Source organism: Rhincodon typus, chromosome 12 (genome assembly GCF_021869965.1).
Source record: "Rhincodon typus isolate 14 chromosome 12, sRhiTyp1.1, whole genome shotgun sequence".
Classification (NCBI taxonomy): Eukaryota; Metazoa; Chordata; class Chondrichthyes; order Orectolobiformes; family Rhincodontidae; genus Rhincodon; species Rhincodon typus.
Window position 1 is genome coordinate 21,217,478 of NC_063343.1, and position 10,125 is coordinate 21,227,602.

General features: G+C 39.0%; 1 protein-coding gene across 4 annotated transcripts in view; it reads right to left on the reverse strand.

Annotated features, from left to right (window-relative positions):
- crebrf (creb3 regulatory factor) overlaps positions 1–9,818 on the reverse strand; it is a 26,572-nt gene extending 16,754 nt beyond the window's left edge. For 3 of the 4 annotated variants that reach the window (XM_048604005.1, XM_048604007.1, XM_048604008.1), the window contains exon 1: positions 9,708–9,818. The gene's annotated coding sequence lies outside the window, so the exon portion shown is untranslated. Of the gene's footprint in view, positions 1–9,199; positions 9,402–9,707 lie in introns of those variants that run through there. The other variant, XM_048604006.1, reaches the window with a different exon arrangement.
- Positions 9,819–10,125: the final 307 nt, after the last annotated feature.

Sequence of the window (10,125 nt, forward strand, 5' to 3'; positions counted from 1 at the left end):
GGGAGAGAGTTAGTTCAAAATGTAAAAGCGGGAGAGAGTTAGTTCAATCTGAAACCAGAGTGGTAAATTTGAACTGAATCTATAAAGGTATTAGGAGTAATTTTGTTGAGTTGGATTGGGACAATATATTAAAAGGGTATGACAGCACACAGACAATGGATAGTCTTAAGAATTATTATTTAGTTTACAGCAAACATCCACCCACACATACAGAAGAAAGTCAACCACAGCTAACAAAAGACATTAAGCATTAGATAAGATCAAAAGAAGAAAGTCAATAAAAAAATGCTACAAGAGGTAACGAACCTGTGTGTTGGGAGGATTTTAGAAATCACCAAAGACAAAGAGAATAGTATATGAACCCAAAATAGCAAAAAAAAGCTGCAAAAACTTCAGCTCTCCATATTTATTTAAAAGGGGGTAGAGGTTTAACATGGTCGTTTACTGTCGAGAAAAGTAATTGGGGGTTATTGTAGAATCTCTAAGTTGCCCATCAAGTCTGCACCAATCTTCCGATAAGTTCCCACCCGCCTAGGCTCAGCCCCCATGCTATTCCCATAAACCCACATTTACTATGACTAATTTACCTAGCCTACAAATCCGTGGACATTGCGGGGCAATTTAGCATGACCAATTCACCTAACCTGCACATCTTTAGACTGTTGGGAGGAAACCGGAGCAGCCAGTGGAAACCCATACAGACACAGGGAGAACATACAAACTCCACACAGTGGAGGCTGGAATTGAACCCGGGTCCCCTGGCTTTGAGGCAGCAGTGCAAATTGCTGAGCCATTATGGCACCCAAATTTTTTTTTTGCATTTCAGGATGATTCTGGAATAGTTTGCAGCTTTAACAAAGTAGTGGAGATGGAGATAGAGATAGAAATCACAGAGCATGATAAATTATTCAATGCTTCCCTCCGCGAGCCTCTGCAATGAAGAAACTAGTGATAATTTTTCTTTTACTGTATCTGAGAGGGTTGTACAGAACAATGAATTTAAAAGAGGCAACAGGGCTGGAATAAGACAAGATGCTCAAAGGAGGACAAAGTGCCAGATGACTAAGGATCAGGGCAAAGTGTGGTCTTGTGATAAATGCCACACTTCCACCATGACATTCTTAACAGAGCAAATGGTTGTAGTAGTAGACAGGCAGGAGGTTCATTAATGGAAAACTTTTTGGCACTGCTCAACCTGGTTACCTTGAAAGCCATAATATAGATGAAATTATACATAATTAAGTTCTTAAATGGCAACGACCTTATTAATAAGTGATCAGACATCCTGGAGATCCACACATTGAGCAATGGCAGGAGTTGACCCACTGAGAGTCAATGGGATTAGCAGATGGAGGGTCAAGATGGATGGCAGATGGATGCTGTTAGACCCACTGTCACCGTTATCATGGACTTTCAGAAACAAAAACAGACACTGCTGGAAGAATTCTGTGGAGGAAAAACAGAGTTAACATTTCGGGTCCAGTGACCCTTCTTCAGATCACTGATATGGACTTGAGCAAACTGCTTAAAAGATTGACAAAATTCAATTTAGGGTTGTTGTATCAGTAGTATTATTGCTAGACTGTACTAAGGTGTGTGTGTATATACCATGGAAAATTTAAAGACAAGCACAAGACAAACAGCTTCTGCAGAACAAAGCTAGAAGCTGCAATCAAGTTTCAGTTGAAGAGAGTCATATCGGCATAAGGACAGCTCAGTTTGATGATAGCCTGGAAACTGTCATAGAGCTGGAAAGAGATACCTGACTGAACAGTTCAAGTAAGCAGACCTTTTAAGGTTCATTAAGAAAAAAGTCACTGATATGCTGGTATCGGTGCATCTCTGGGATACAGTAAAAGTTTATGTAGGTGAATATGCAGAAAAGATGTAGAACGCTGGCAACTTCGAGGTTGTGGACTTACTCGCCAAGTCGGTGTGTTTGGCTGCAGACGTTTCATCACCCTGCTAGGTAACATCATCAATATGCTCTGGTGAAGCTTTGGTGTTTTGTCCTGCTTATTGTTTGTAAGCCTCTGTTTGCTCGGGAGGTTGGCATCACTTACGGCTCTGTTATTCAGTGGTTTGTATATTGGGTCCAGTTCAATGTATTTTTTGATGGAGTTCCGGTCTGGTCTGGTCTCAATACACACAGACAAAGAAGGATACAAATTTGACTGGGACAACACATCCCTAATAGGACAAGCCAAACAGAGACATGCCAGGGAATTCCTGGAGGCCTGGTATTCCAACCAGAACTCCATCAAACACACGGAACTGGACCCAATATACGAACCACTGAAAAATGGAGCCGGAAGTGATGCCAACCACCCCAGCAAACTTAGGCATATAAATAGCAAGTGAGACAGAACACCAACGCCTCACCGGAGGCGCACAGACAATGTTGATGAAACGTCTGCAACCAAACACATTGGCTCGGCAAGCAAGTCTACAACCTCATCCATAACTCGACCTACAAGTCTTTCCAAAAGCTGGTTAATTTATTACTCAACTAATAAAGTTAAGAATTGAGATAGGAGTGACACTTCATTGAGTTGATTGTGATATCGCTGGTAAAAGGGTTAATTTTTCTTTTGGCAGTTAGAATCTTTCAAATGGTCTTATTTATATAGCTCTATTTTATTTTAGTAATAAGCATATATTCTTCTCATAAAAGTACACTGTCAGCCTCATGTTCAGTATGGCCAGCGACTAAAAAATTGCATGAAATAAGACTGGTCTATCAAGTCAAGTTTCATTCTTGGATCTGACTTGGCTAGTATTGCCATCAGCTGAAATTATAATAATAAAGATGTTTATGGGGTTGTAATGTGGAATTTGAGAAGTATTATTAATAGAAAAGTAGAATTTTAAATTGAGATTCAGGCTTATGGGACTTTTAAGCGTTTTAGATATCAAGCAAAGTAGGTCTGGAATAACTTTAAACCAACAATCCTATTTAGGGAGTTACTTCCATTCTAGATAACCACAGAAATATGTAATATCTAAACAGGAGACAGAGTAAAGCAAAGTTTGATTGGTCAGTGGAACTGTTTGGAACTCAAGACTCGACCAGAATCAAGTTTTAACTGCCATACTGAAAACAAAGAATATTTTAAAAAGGTGTATAAAACAGTAGAATTAAATCAAAATACATACTTAAATTTCCATCCTGAGGTGGCCCAAAGGAAACAAAATTAGTCATTGTTAGCAATGTTTCAAATACTAATTTTGCTAGTGGATATTTTAGTACAGCTGGTTTTAATATATTCCACAGTGAAAATGGGAAATGCTATTATACTTGAACTCGAAGGGCTTAAAATAAAGGTTTCCAAAATTACTCCAGGTACTGAAACACTGATTCTTCTGGACGTCATGGATACTGGATTTTATTTATCAAACATTTTGTGTGATTCTGTATGACAAGGGTATAATAAAAAGCAGTACCCTCTATTTTTTAATTTCAGACTTCAAGTATCTATATTATTTAAAATCAAAGTACTGCAGTTGAAAATCTGAGATTTTGTAGGCCAAGTTTAACTCAATTCTGAACTGTCAATGCCTTCCCTCTACAAAGTAGTCTGCACTGCTAAGTATTTTCAGTTTTTGTGTCGCAGTATTTGATATCTTTTTCCCCCAATTTGAAATCATTTGGATTTTCTAATTTCTCTCTTTTTGTCAGTCTTTCACCAAAGAACAATTCAACTCCATTACTCCCTTTTTAGGAGCATATTATTCAATTTTCATTTGTCCCTGTGCTGTGAAACTAAAAGGTCTCTTAATTAGCAATATTAGAGTAGATGCACTCTCAGGTCTAATTTGATTTTCAGAGATAGCATTCTTGCCTGCCATGAGTTCTTACACAACAAATGTCATTTTCTCACACTATCCCCATGTCCCTTGATGCCTTTAATATCGAGAGAGTTAACCTGCTGAAATACAGAAAATGATACAGGAAACCCTGAGTTAAGCTTTGAGCAAAACCAAACAAAGCTCCATTAGTGGCAAATACTTGAACAATTATGGAGAACAATAGTTCAGGTTCCAAGGATAGTTTGCAGAAGAAATTTGAGCATAAACATAAACATCAAAAGAAAGAATATGCCAATTGGAGTAGTAAAGGGCAATGCTCTACCATTCTAAACTTTTCTGTTCTGGCATCTAGTGTAGTTTAAAAAGCCTTCTAATTCTTTCTCATGTCTAAGACAGAGGGCGTAGTTTAAGGTAAGTGGCTTGGAGCAGATCTACAGAAGTTTTTTTCAGCCAGAGGGTGGTAGATATATGGAACGTGCTGCCCGAGGGTGGTGGAACTAAACACTATCAATATTTAAGCAGCATCAGAATGATAGCTTAAAATGCCAAAGTATAGTAGGCTATGGACCAAGTGCAGGTTTAAAATGGACTTAGTGTAGCTTGGTGTTTGTTGGTCAGAACAGACATAGTGGGTCAAAGGGCCCATTTCTGTGCTGTATGATGCTCTCTCTCTAAAAAGAAATGTCTAGATGTACAATACAGTGCATCGATTGGGTTGTAGAGGGAGAAAAACCAAAGGCTTTTTAAAAAGGATACTGGATGCCATAACAGAAATTTTGGAACGGTACAGCATGGATCTTTACTATTCAAAATGGCCTAATCTTTCTTTTGACTTTTATGTTTATGCTCAAATCTCCTCTTCTCCTAACAATCCTTAGAACCTGAGCCATTGTTCTTCACAATGCAAGCCTATGGAGTTTCCAACATTGAAAAGAGACAGCTTTTAATATAGATTGGGCAAATAATGTATAGTTTGCAGCAGCAACATTTTATTGTGTTTCTAACAAGGTAATATGCCAGCAGCAGATATATATAAATACTTGACAACTTAAACCCCAGGAAGCAGTATTAAAATTAGCTTAAGTAGTGAAATTTTCAGGATTCCTGACTGATACCACCATGCTCCCATCCCTACCTCGGTGTAGTTCTGTTTGAGAACACATTTTGCTGCATGCTTAAAATACTGAAAACTTGAATCAAAGCACGTTACCTGAAATACATTTTTTAAGTTTTACATCTGAATGTTTAAAGCACAAGTAACCAACCTATAGCTAATATTCACGTTAATGTTAACCCTAACCAGCTACCTATGAATAAAAGGAGAAATCAACAACTTTGCCCTACAAGCCTGCTCTGCCAGTTAATAAGATCAAGGTTGATCTGATTGCAACTTCAAATCCACGTTCTTGCTGAACTATAATCTTTCACCCCTTTGCTTGTCAATAATCGACCCACACTTCTTTATTTTTAGAAAGAGTTCCAAAGATTTGCGGCCCTCAAAAAATGAATTGCCTTATCTCCATTTTAAAAGTGCGACCACCTGCATTTAAACTGTTACCCTTCCATAAATGGAAGCATCCATTCATCCTGTTAAGAAAGGCCACTCAGATTCTTATGCTTCAATCAAATCACCTCATCTAAACTTCAGTAGAAACAAGCCTAGCCTGACCAACCTTTACCCATAAGACAAGCCACTTATTCAAGTTATCAAACAATTAAAACTTCTTTGAATTTGCTCTTACACATTTACATCCTTCCTTAAATAGGGAAATCAAAACAGTACACAGCACTACAGGTAACATTTATTGTTTTATACTGAATTTATTGTTGTAATTTAAAGCAGTGTTATTTTTCTTCAAGACAGATGCATGGTAGTCACAAATATACAATCCTTATTTACTTTATATTCTTAGTTCGGTGTTTTTGATCGTTCTGCACCCTCATTTACTTTGCCTTTGTATTTCGACTCATGATTAAATTGGACAGAAAGTAACAGCATGTAACAATATATTTATCAAGCATCTTTAATGTAATGAAATATCTGAAGGCACTTCACTCCCTGGAGCATTATACAACACAGCATGACACAAAGCCACATAAGGAAACACGCTAGGTCACTTGACCAATAACTTGGTCAAAGAGGGAGGCTTTAATAAGCACCTTAAAAGGAGGAAGACAAAGTGAAGAGGCATAGAAATGTAAGCAAGGAATTCCAGAGCTTGGGGCCCAGGCAACTTAAGGCATTTCCACTAATTATGGAAGGCAAAAAATGCCAGAAATAGAGCAAAAATATCTTGGAGGGTTGTGCGCTGAAAGAGCTTGCAGACTTAGAGAGTGACAAGGCCAACTTAAAAATGAGTCCGAGAATTTTAAAGTCCGAGCATTGCTTGACAGAGAACCAATTTAGGTCAGTGAGTACAAGGATGAGGGGTAACGATGCTGACCACACATGGAGATACGTAGAGCAGAATTTTGAATAAACCCAAACCTTGAGGTAAAATGTGGGTGGACAGTCAATTGTGTGTTAGAAAGGCTGAATCTACAGATAAGTAAGGTGCGAATGAGAGTTTCAGCAGTTCAGCTGAGACAGAGTGAAGTCAGGTAACATCTTGAAAATCGATTTAAATGATGCCATCAATACAGTCAGAAACTCACTTTGGGGTCCAATCTGTCACCATAGCTGAAAATAAATTGGTTTACTAAAGGTACGAATGGAGTTAGCAGCTCGGGAACAAAATTTGGAGCCGGAACTAAAAACAATGACTTGTCTTCCTAATACAGTATAGAAGGGATAAAAAAAATTTAAAAACTCATAAAAATGTAAAGATGGATTTTCTTTGTCCACTATTCTGTTAAAATACTGTACACTGTAACAGATGCGGGGTGGGGGGGTGGTGAAGCAAATGTCAGGCCTATCACTGCAATTTTTAAAAATTCATTCATGGAACGTGGACATCGCTAGCCAGACCAGTATTTACTGTGCTAATTGTCCACAGGGCAGTTGAGAGACAACTACATTGCTATGCATCTGTCACACGTAAGTCAGACTAGGTAAGGATGGCAGATTTCCTTCTCTGAAAGACGTAAGTGAACCACTCGGGTTTTTCTGACAATCAGCAACAGTTTCCCTACATCCCCGTCAGCTGAGAAGGCTGTGCAACCACAAAAAAAAGTACTGTACAGAAAACAATACAATGAATGCGTGATGGTAATCTGAGACAATAGCAAAAACCCTGTTAACGAACATTGTAAAGGGAGATGCTAGCTAATAAGCCCGCTTTCCTCTCAAACAGGCCTGACATAATGCTCAATTTAAGTTTTTACTCATGTCTACGGACTTAAAAACAGACTCTGTTAAAAGGTGCTCATTTTAAACTGACTAAAAGATGTGACAAGCTTCCATCATATTAGCACCTATCAACATTTTCATAGAAGACAAAACAAATTGCTGGAGAAGAGGAGGGTTCTAATGGAACATTACTAGATTCAAACTGCGAACTGTTTCGCACTCTACAGATGCTGCCAGGTCTGCTGACTTTCTGTAGCAGTTTGTTTTTGTTTCAGATCTCCAGCCTCCATGGTTCTTTAAGGAAATAAAAAACAATGAGCCTTTACCCAGGAAGGAGGGGAGATGGAAATCTGGACTTGAGGGTCAATAAACGTGGACTGGTGTCAGCAATATTAAACATGAGCTTGCACCCTTTTTTTTTCCATTTTACTCCCAGTTGGTGATGTCACATGTTTTAGAAGTCATAAGCACTAAATGAGTTTTTTCTCCTCACCTACTTAAAATGGTCAAAAGATGCTGTTACCCAACCATGACTGATTAACTAAATCATCAATCTGAACCTTGGACATTACTCTATACTCTCCAAAAGTTTATATAATATGCTGTAAATTCACTGACTTAAAAAGGTAAAAATCTAACACAGTCTAAATGGAAATCTTACCCAATGGTGCTCATGAATGAAATACAGATTAAAGCTAAGAAGAGTTAGAATTTTCGCAGCATCACGGATTATTTACTTATGGAATCACAGGAACTTTGTGAACGTGAAAGACCACTGAGATTCATAGAGAGAACTTGAGAGTTTGATCTATAGATTTAATCAGGCAAAATGTAAAATATAACATTTCAATGTAAACACAAAACTGTTGATTACATTCTGCACCACAAGTCAGGAAAACACATATTCAATATGCTATAATCTGATAAATGGTAATGTTTATGACATACAAAATCCAATCTTCTGGTTATGATAAAAGCTTTCAGTGCTTTGGTACAGTCACTGTCAAGAATAAACATTAATCTGTAAATCTCAAATTCTGACCTGAACAAAACTCGTCACATTTAATTCTTGCTGCATTACAGCCCCATAAGATACCAGGGGGTAAAAGAACTACCCAGTGCAAGACAGTACATGGCATCACAAACCCTCAAGCAGCCAGATTCAAATTAAAACCTTTGCTTAATTAGCTGATAACAAGCCAGGACATAAGCTTAACTCATAGATCTGACTTCAACAACCCAAGTTTTGTGTGTGGAAGCTGGAAATAAGCTATACAGGTCCACTGGCAATCCCTACTCTTCGAAACTTTCTGCAAAAAAGATATTCAGACAGGCATTAGTGAAAAATGGTACTGGCTGAGTTTTGATGATACCTACATAGAACAGTTAGATGTGTCAAGAATGTTCACAGAAGCCAAGTAAGACAAGCAGTATTGTCTTAATGAAACATATATGTGTCATGTTACTCATCATTATTACACCAAGCTGGCATTATGATATATTAGCACAAGTTTACCAATGGACTATTTCTAACCAAAATTGATCAAATTATCCTTCAAATTATTGCTTATAATATTTTAAACAACACTTTAAAGTTTTATTTTATAAACATCTTATTTGCGCTGCAAAGTATTTTGTTTAAAATAGACAAAACTCAAAACCGTATGTCTTCAACATTTCTACAGAAAACAGAGGACGCGGTATTTTTCAGGAGAAAGGGGCGTGGTCCCAATAAAGTCGGAGTCATACAGCAGTCCTTCAAAAAACGTTTTAAGAAAACTAAGATTAATCCCAGCATTCAGAGTCGACTCACATATATGAAATATGGTTAACAGAATGGCAACATTAATAGTCACCACTAAATGCACCACTACATCGAATTACTAGGCAACCTCCAGTTTATGCCTTATCAACTTGTAAACACATACCACGTGTTAATATAAATTCCGCATTTATCCATGATAAAAAACAAATAACACGGTAAAAAGCTCCGTATTACTTGGCTATACTTTTAAACTACAGAAGGTGCGAGTTTTCCCCACTGTTAACCTCTTTAGACATCAGATTGCAGAGACAAACAAAACGCTGTCATGTGTTTACATAAAAGGTTGGTGGGCGGGTTCGCTGGTCCATCCAACGCCACGAAAACTGCCACAAGGTAATGCTCCTTGCCTGTAACTCCACGATCTGGTCAGAAACGTTGCCAATGAGAATGCTCTAAGGCTTTCCAACAACGGCCCTGATCTCCCTCACATCATATTGTTTTCGGGCCTTGTTTCTAACATGGCGACCAACACAAACAAACCTGCCGTGGGCGGAGCCTAAACAACTTGAGAGCTGGCGCGGCTACGCCTACCAACTGCTTCCATTGGTTCGACCGCTACTGTTGACCGAGAACCCGTCCCAGGGGCCAATTGTTATTGGCTCCCTGCGTGTCAATCAGATGACATATCGACATACCAGCATCCTCCCTCTTCATCCTCCATCACTCTCATTTTCTCTGTCCCCCTCCCTCTGGTGACTTTTCAACCTGCTCGCCGTAAAGGAAAAACAAGCACTTGCTTCAACAACAAACAAACATCTTCGATAAAAATTTCACCGCACCCACCTGCAGAAAGGCTTGTTGTCAGGTTGAACAGACTCCGGAGGCTGTGAGGAGATGGCAACTGGAGGTGCGCGTTTGTTTTGTTGATATCTTCCTGACGGGTTCCTGGAAAGCGCGTGACTGCGCTGACGGGACCAGGGGGCGGAGTCACAGCGCAGCCAATGACAGCGCCGCTTGCCCGCCAGCCGACAGAGTGCATCCCCCACCCCCAATAACAGCAGCCGCCGCCTCCGCCACGGGTTCGATACTGGTCTCGCTGCAGAGTGGAGCTAGTAGTTGGCTTCGGAAGCATTCATATGATTGATGCATTTGAAAAACTAAATTAGTTGTACAATGTATCGCATGTACTCACACGAAACGACTTGTCCCCTTATCAGGAACAAAAACAAAATTGCTGGAAAAGCTCAGCAGGTCTGGCAGC